The sequence below is a fragment of the Gymnoscopelus microlampas genome (genome assembly GCF_963454915.1).
Source record: "Gymnoscopelus microlampas genome assembly, chromosome: 9".
Classification (NCBI taxonomy): domain Eukaryota; kingdom Metazoa; phylum Chordata; class Actinopteri; order Myctophiformes; family Myctophidae; genus Gymnoscopelus; species Gymnoscopelus microlampas.
The window spans coordinates 54,559,433-54,568,512 of NC_139946.1; positions in this window are offsets into that span (position 1 = coordinate 54,559,433).

Below are 9,080 nucleotides of genomic sequence, written 5' to 3' on the forward strand. Positions count from 1 at the left end.
AATAAATAAATAACAATACACATTAAACTCACAACAATAAAATATCAGTTGCACGGTAAAGTGCGGGGTGCGTAATTACTGTGAGAATAATACTGTTTGTTAGGTACTGCAAGACTACGCCACCTTTTTATTTAAGAGGTAGGGTCCTCTGTAACACTCTTTCTTAGGCTATTCACAGGTTCGAGTTTACCCAGGTAAGTACAATACTTTTAAATGAGAACAACACTTCAACACATATCCCTTGGAGAAAGCTGGACGGAAACAGGTTTGTATAAAAAGGTAATCTATTTTATTAAGCTAATACAGTGGCGTCTATAAGCCATAAAATATTGAAAAGCATAAACAAAATATAACACTAATTCTAAAACCTCAACCTCCTAATGCGCCCACTAACTAACTAAAATACAGGAATACAGACAATCACCAAACACTAAAAACAGACAGGGCTTGTGCAAACTATAGCAAATAAATAATGAATTTAGCGTTAAAGTGCCAACTATTACTGAAGCAGTAAAGTGCCAAGTGCCAATTCAATTGCTATATGTCATATACTCATCACGGTTCAATGCAAAAGGTGGGAATGTCCTTATATGGGGTTTAACTGGAGCGGGGGTTTAGGCCAGGAATCACTGTCTCTTCTTGTCTTCGTGCGTATTGCCTGCAATCATAGAAACTAGAACCAGTTCATCTGTTCAGGTATATTTCACATATGAGGTTTAGGACCGTGGGTTTATAAAGGTAACGTTGCATAGAAGGACACTTACTCGCCCGCCAGACTGTACGTCTGGCTTTGAGGGTGTGAAGCGCGCAACGTTATCGCCACTGGACCTCTCCTCCGTTCCTTGGTTCGTCTGTCTGTCCTCCCCGTCTCTGCTGCTACTGCGCCGTCTGCTCACCGTCCGCTGCTGGTGGCTTGGTACGTGCCGCGATCACTGTATTCCCCACCTCTGCTCCGTGGTATGTCTGCTCCTCCTGTGCACAACCGTCCCTTCTGGCTGTCACTTCCACACTGCCCTGTATGCCTGTCTCTCTGCTGTCCAAGTGGCTCGCGCTCACTTTTGAATAAGGTGGGCCACACCCTACTCCGCCCTCATTCGCTCTGCCACCAGCGTGACCTGGGGACATTGGCCGTCCGCTGTCACAAGGCCAATGTCACACAGCCTATAGGGGAGTCCAATGTCAAGTGGCTCGGGGACCGGGGGGAAATACATTGTCAACCATAAAACATGCAGTGCAGAAATATAGTTAAGAGAATGATGTTTTTAAGTGCGTAATACAGGTTTTTCATCATCAATAAAAAATGTTACAATTTGGTTTCACCCCCCTGCTTTGACCCTGTCACATCCCCCCCCACTTTTCCGTTGCCAGTCCCTGCAACTGTCCCTAATCATGTCCATACCTCTGGGGTGGCTGGCCTATATTTGCTCTTCCCGAGCGCCGTGGCTCATCTGGTGCTCTCGGGACGGAGAGAAACCCATAATACTGCGGCGTTGTTGCTTCTACCTGCTCGGGCTGCACTACAGCTGGGGGGTCCTCGTGGGGCGACCTGGGGGCTACACACACTTTCAACGCATTTCTATGTATGGTCTTTTCTCGCCCCCCCTTCTCGGGTCTGACTCGGTACACCAACCCCGTAGCTCCCACCTGTTCCATCACTGCGTAAGGCTCGGGGTCCCACCACGTACTCAATTTCCCCTGGCCATCTCTCTTCCTATTTCGAATCCACACTCTCTCTCCTGGTAATAGGGGTGTAATACCGGCCCTACGGTCATAAACCTGCTTTCTCCTCTTGGCCGTTTCTCCCATCCTCTCCCCTGCGGTCCTATAAGCTGTCGCCATTCTCTGTTGGTGGTCCTGTACCCAGCCACCCACTCCCATGCGCTCTTGCGCTGACTGCACTCCTAACTGGACATCTATAGGGCGCCTCAAATGTCGGCCAAACATTAAGTAGGCGGGGGCATAACCCGTAGCACTATGGATCGTGTTGTTATAAGCATGAACTAACTCGGGTAAGTGCTCATTCCATCTTCCTTGTTTATCAGTGTCTAGTGATCGCAACATGTTCAGTAATGTCTGATTAAATCGTTCCACTCCACCGTTCCCAGCCGGGTGGTACGGAGTGGTGCGACTTTTTGCAATACCATAAGTCTGACATAAATGGTGCATTAACTCGGACTCGAAGTTGGGGCCTCGATCTGAGTGGAACCGGGCCGGACAGCCGAACGGCTGGATAATATGCGTCCATAACGCACGGACAGTGGTGTGCGCAGTCTGGTCTCGGGTGGCAATAGCCCAACTATAACGGGTGAATAAGTCAGTAGCTACCAGAATGTTTTGCCACGCATCAGCAGGCCTACCTAATGTGAGGAAATCAATGGCTATTACTTCTAGTGGATATGAGACTTCAAAGGGTTGTAAGGGGGCCCGAGGCTCTGACCTGTTCCTCTGCAGGCTGCAGGCGACACAACCCTGTTGTAACTGACGCACCGCTCCCTCCATGCCTGGCCAATAGAACCGACGTCGCAGCTGGGCCAAGGTCCTCTCCAACCCAGCATGCGCCGCGGCCGTGTGGATTCCTCTCCATACCTCCTCTCTGCGTGAACCTGGACAAATGATCTGTGAGTATTGTTCTTTGGTATAAGGATCGGTCACCTTCCTATATAACACATGATTTCGTATAATCAGTTTGTTCCACTGGCGTAACAGTTGCCGCGCTCCCCGAGTCCAATTCTTCCTCTCCACCATATTAGGGGCTCTCCCCCGTTCCACGCACCTCTTCACCACCTGCACATCTGGATCCCGATCCTGCGTCTCTCTCCACTCATCCTCCCGGGCTGCTGGCGTCGATTGTACAGCCGCCACATCTACAGGCTGCACTGGGAACCGCGATAGGGCATCAGCGTTGGCGTTGTTTTTGCCCGGTCGATACTTGATGTCGAAAGTAAACGACGCAAGTTGAGCAGCCCACCGTTGTTCCACAGCTCCCAATCTAGCCGTTTGGAGATGCGCAACAGGGTTATTGTCCGTGAATATTGTGAATCGAGCGCCAGTGAGATAATCTTTAAACTTCTCGGTCACGGCCCATTTAAGGGCCAAAAGCTCCAATTTGAACGAGCTATAATTTGCGTCATTCTGCTCGGTCGGGTGGAGACTGCGGCTTGCATAAGCTATTACACGTTCGTGACCGTCTTGGACCTGGGCTAGAACCGCTCCCAACCCACGGCCACTCGCATCAGTGTAAACCACAAAAGGCTGTGTATAATCCGCATACGCTAACACCGGGGCTTGTGTGAGGGCACTCTTTAACGCATCAAACGCCCGCTGGCACTCCGAAGTCCACTCGACTTTACACTGGTGGGATTTTACGTCATTTGGGATTCCTATCAATAAGTTGTTTAAGGGTCGTGCTATAGCAGCAAAAGAGGACACGAAACGCCTATAGTAACCCGCTAGACCTAGAAACGCGCGGACCTCGCGGACCGTTGAGGGTGGTGTCCAGTCCCGCACTGCCACCACTTTCTCCGGATCGGGCCGCACTCCCTCTTTGTCCACGACATGGCCCAGAAATTGCACTTCCCTCCGCAGAAGTTTGCATTTGTCTAACCGCAGCTTCAGTCCATGTCTCCACAGGCGTTGGAAGACGAGCTCGAGGTGCTGTAGATGAGAGGAGAAGTCAGGTGAATATACTATAATGTCATCAAGATATACCAGCAAGGATTCTGTCACCTGACCACTCAGACACTGCTGCATCAGCCTCTGGAACGTCGCGGGCGCATTACAAAGCCCGAACAGCATGCGTTGAAACTCGAACAGGCCCAGCGGGGTCGTAAAGGCGGTCTTCTCCCGGTCCCGGGGATCCATTCCTACTTGCCAATACCCGCTGGCCAGGTCTAACGTGGAGAACCATTGCGCCTTCGTCAGGCTGGTGAGCGTCTCTTCTATCCTGGGTAGGGGGAAGGCGTCCTTGTGCGTCACGGCGTTAAGTTTCCTGTAGTCGACGCAGAACCTCCAGCTGCCATCTTTCTTCTTGACCAGTACGATAGGTGCCGCCCACGGACTGCAACTCTCCTTGATGACTCCCTTCTCCAGCATCTCATTCAGGAGGGTCTTCATCTCCCGGTACATGGAGGGCGGCAACGGCCGGTGTCGCTCTCGTATGGGTGCCGCGTCTCCGGTCGGTATCTGGTGTTGCACGACGTCCGTCCGTCCGAAATCCTCGTCATGGATGGCGAACACCTTCTTCCACCGACACAACATCTCGTGTAACTCTCTCTTCTGCGCCTCCGGCAGGTCATCACGCTCCGTCAACACTTCCATCTCTTCGGGCAGGGTCTTCAGTGGTCCATCATCTTCCACACTGATTACGGCCACTTCCACCTCTCCGTCGGTCCCCAGGGACAGGCTCAGGTCCCTGCCGCCTCGGACATCCGCTTCTTCCACCGGGTACAGCCTCCCCAGCTTCTGGTGGCGGTCCAGGACCAGACTATATGCGTGTGGGTTGCACACTCGTATGGGAACACGTCCGTGGCGCACCGTGACGAGGGCACGGGCCACTCCCAAATCTTTTCCATCCGGCAAGGCTTCCATCAAGGCCTCGTAGTCCGCTCCATTTGGTCCTCTCCAAGCGCGGCCCCAGATCATCACTTCACTCTGCGCGGGGATTCGAATCTTCCGCCGGCCGACCGGCCACACATAACCGATGGACCCATCTTCGTTCGTCACTGCCTCCACCCTCCTACAGGTGGCGAATGCGTCCTTCCACAGCGTCCTTCCCTGCTGACATGGAAACACAGGCCTCCCAGGCCATTTAAAGAGGGCATGCCATACAGCGTTCACGACATTCATCCCAATAATCAGCGGTTGAGTACAATGTTCATCTTTCACGATTACAACTCCTCTCCCTGGGATCTTCATTCTCTCCAGCTCTAGGTCCAATATGGCATAGCCAGTGTACGGTAAGTCAAGACCATTAGCGGCGCGTAATTTAAAAACAAGGGGCCCATTTCCCAACGTTAGGTGTGAGAATTTTTCCTCAAATAAGCTTTGCTGCATTAATGTGACTTGTGACCCAGTATCCAGTAACCCCCTTAAGTGGACTCCTCCCATAGTGATCCCAATAGTCGGACAGTCCCCAATAAACACTTCATTAGCCCTTGATCTGGCGAGTGCGCGCTGCACCCCTGTCTCCCGGACCTCGGCGACAGGGCGTACTAGTTTAAATGATTGGGGTCAGATTTACAAAAGCGAGCAATGTGCCCAGACTGCCTACAGCTCCTACAGATCGGCCTACCTCCCTCATCCCACTCGTTGCGTTGGTACGGCTCCCGGCGTCGTTCAGATGGAGGCAAACCGCGAGGTCGTGTATCGGTGGTGTTGGGTCGAAGGAGCGGTCTGATCTCTTTCATGAGCTCCTGCGTAAACCCCTGCATTTGCGATTTGACGTCTTCCATAATCTCCTGTTTCAGTTTCTCTCTCCATTCAGATTCCTGTGAGGGTGTTGGGATAGAGACAGGTTTAACAGCATGGCACAAGATTTCAGCAGTCCCTTCTCTTCTATGTTCAGTGTCTAGTAGGAAGGCCTCATTTTTTAGGGCGGCGAAGTCTTCTGTGGGGTTTCGACGGGCATATATTCTTAAGGCTTGACCCAGAGGGCCTTCAGACAGTCCTACAAGTAACTGCTCTCGCAGAATGGCATCGGAGGGAGCGGTGTCTGGGTCGAGCCGCCGCAGCCCGCAGAACAACTCTCTAAGCCTCAAAATATAAGCCTGCACACTTTCGCCTGCGCGTTGCGCACAGCCATAGAACAAGGCACGAGCTTGGGAAGCAGAAACAGATGTTTTATACAACGTGTCTAAACATTTAAAGACTTTGGCCACTGTATTGCGATCTTCCTTGTCAATTACACTAATTTGTCGCTTAGCTTCCTCAGTAAGGGTCTGTACTACAAAAGCAACTTTTTTCTCCTCTGTTAAATCCTGAGTGCCCAATAATCCTTTAATCTGTTCTCTCCATTCCCTGTATTTCTCCTCACCTTCTATGCCCGAAAACTTAGGTAGCCACGGTGCCCCTGGATACACTGGCATCATCATCATTACTTTCTTGATTCAACCAAACAAAACAAAACAAAAAGCAGCAAAACAGCAAAATTTCAATACAGTTTCTCTTAGGGATTTTGTGTTGTTCTCTACCCGGTCCTGCCGCGCTACGCCAAATATGTGACGGTGGCCAGGTTGTCACATGTAACTTGCCACTTCTTTTTAGAATGCTGACACTCTTTACTTTGTCTCAATAATAAATAAATAACAATACACATTAAACTCACAACAATAAAATATCAGTTGCACGGTAAAGTGCGGGGTGCGTAATTACTGTGAGAATAATACTGTTTGTTAGGTACTGCAAGACTACGCCACCTTTTTATTTAAGAGGTAGGGTCCTCTGTAACACTCTTTCTTAGGCTATTCACAGGTTCGAGTTTACCCAGGTAAGTACAATACTTTTAAATGAGAACAACACTTCAACACATATCCCTTGGAGAAAGCTGGACGGAAACAGGTTTGTATAAAAAGGTAATCTATTTTATTAAGCTAATACAGTGGCGTCTATAAGCCATAAAATATTGAAAAGCATAAACAAAATATAACACTAATTCTAAAACCTCAACCTCCTAATGCGCCCACTAACTAACTAAAATACAGGAATACAGACAATCACCAAACACTAAAAACAGACAGGGCTTGTGCAAACTATAGCAAATAAATAATGAATTTAGCGTTAAAGTGCCAACTATTACTGAAGCAGTAAAGTGCCAAGTGCCAATTCAATTGCTATATGTCATATACTCATCACGGTTCAATGCAAAAGGTGGGAATGTCCTTATATGGGGTTTAACTGGAGCGGGGGTTTAGGCCAGGAATCACTGTCTCTTCTTGTCTTCGTGCGTATTGCCTGCAATCATAGAAACTAGAACCAGTTCATCTGTTCAGGTATATTTCACATATGAGGTTTAGGACCGTGGGTTTATAAAGGTAACGTTGCATAGAAGGACACTTACTCGCCCGCCAGACTGTACGTCTGGCTTTGAGGGTGTGAAGCGCGCAACGTTATCGCCACTGGACCTCTCCTCCGTTCCTTGGTTCGTCTGTCTGTCCTCCCCGTCTCTGCTGCTACTGCGCCGTCTGCTCACCGTCCGCTGCTGGTGGCTTGGTACGTGCCGCGATCACTGTATTCCCCACCTCTGCTCCGTGGTATGTCTGCTCCTCCTGTGCACAACCGTCCCTTCTGGCTGTCACTTCCACACTGCCCTGTATGCCTGTCTCTCTGCTGTCCAAGTGGCTCGCGCTCACTTTTGAATAAGGTGGGCCACACCCTACTCCGCCCTCATTCGCTCTGCCACCAGCGTGACCTGGGGACATTGGCCGTCCGCTGTCACAAGGCCAATGTCACACAGCCTATAGGGGAGTCCAATGTCAAGTGGCTCGGGGACCGGGGGGAAATACATTGTCAACCATAAAACATGCAGTGCAGAAATATAGTTAAGAGAATGATGTTTTTAAGTGCGTAATACAGGTTTTTCATCATCAATAAAAAATGTTACAATTTGGTTTCACCCCCCTGCTTTGACCCTGTCACATATACATGCATAGAATCTCTGTCTGTCTGTCTGTCTGTCTGTCTGTCTGTCTCTCACATATCTCTAGAACCGTCTGACCGATCAGCTTCATACTTGAGGCTGTATGTGTTGTACCGAGTGTGAAGTGGGTCGGGCCAACAGTTATCCAGAACCAAAATACTAAAATATCTGTTTATCTGTCTGTCAGTGGACCTTTTTTGCCCATATATGGAGATCCCTGATGAGAGCCTGTTGACTGAAAACAAGAAAACTATTCACATTTGAGTTTCAGGATAAAACCATCAATACCTGGGAGGAGCCAGTGGTTCCTCTACAAACTCCTCAAGTAGTCAGTATTGTTTTTACCCCTTTTTCTCCCCAATTTAGTCACTGTTGTATCCTACTGACTCACCTGCTAGTGAGGAGCCCCCACCAGGAGGACGTAGAGCCTTCATCCTACCCTTCCCGCCCAACACTCCCTGATGACAGGTCAGATACCACTCCCAGCCTGTAGGAATACATGCAGTGGTATCAGCCTTCCTGTCGGGCTTCCCTCTCCCTGAACACAGGTCAGTTGTGTTCACATAGACGCCCGACAAAGACCGGATGCACCACGCTGGATTCAAACCCACAACCTCCATGGTGGTGGGCAGGGGCTTTACCACTGCACCAACTGAGCCTCTGAACTCCTCAACCTCAACCCACCTGTTCCAAGGCTGCTGTTGTCTTGAGGAGGAGGAGAGGATGGATGGATCAGGAGTCAGGTCCTACTGCTGCTGTCCTGGAGAACAGAGTCCAGATGATGAGACCTGTGGATGAGACAGGAGATGAGAGTAAACAGTGGGGGCTCGGGTGGTGCAGTGGTAAAGTCCCTGCCCACCACCACAGAGGTTGTGGGTTACAATCCACCATGGTGCGTCCGGCTTTGTCGAGCGTCTACACACAAACATAATTGGCCCGTGTTCAGGGGAGGGAAGCCGGGTGGGGAGGAGGAGGAGGATATTTGTCACTACATGTACTCCTACGGGCTGATGTGCCACCTGTCAGCGAGGAGTGTTTGGCGGGAGGAGTAGGATGAAGGCTCTACAGCCTCCTGGTGGGGGCTCCTCACTGGCTGGTGAGTCAGTAGGATACAACAACAGTGACAACACAGACGTGTGTGTGGGGAGGATCAATTAGCATAACGACTAAATTGGGGAGAAAAAGGGGTTAAAAATAATTGGCTACTCTAAAGAAAAAAAGAAAAAAACTTAAAAGTTCGGGTCAGGCATTTAGAGGTTAGGTTTAGGGGTTGGGATTATAGAGTTTTCCATATTTTCCATATCACACACACATAATAGGTGATCTACAAGCTCACAATGCATCACTGTGCTATTTTCTGGGTACTGTTTGGCTGTTATCAGCCATTTTCAATGCCGTACAAAAATGCTGATGTCCGCACAAGTAGTAATATGTGTGCGTGTGCGTG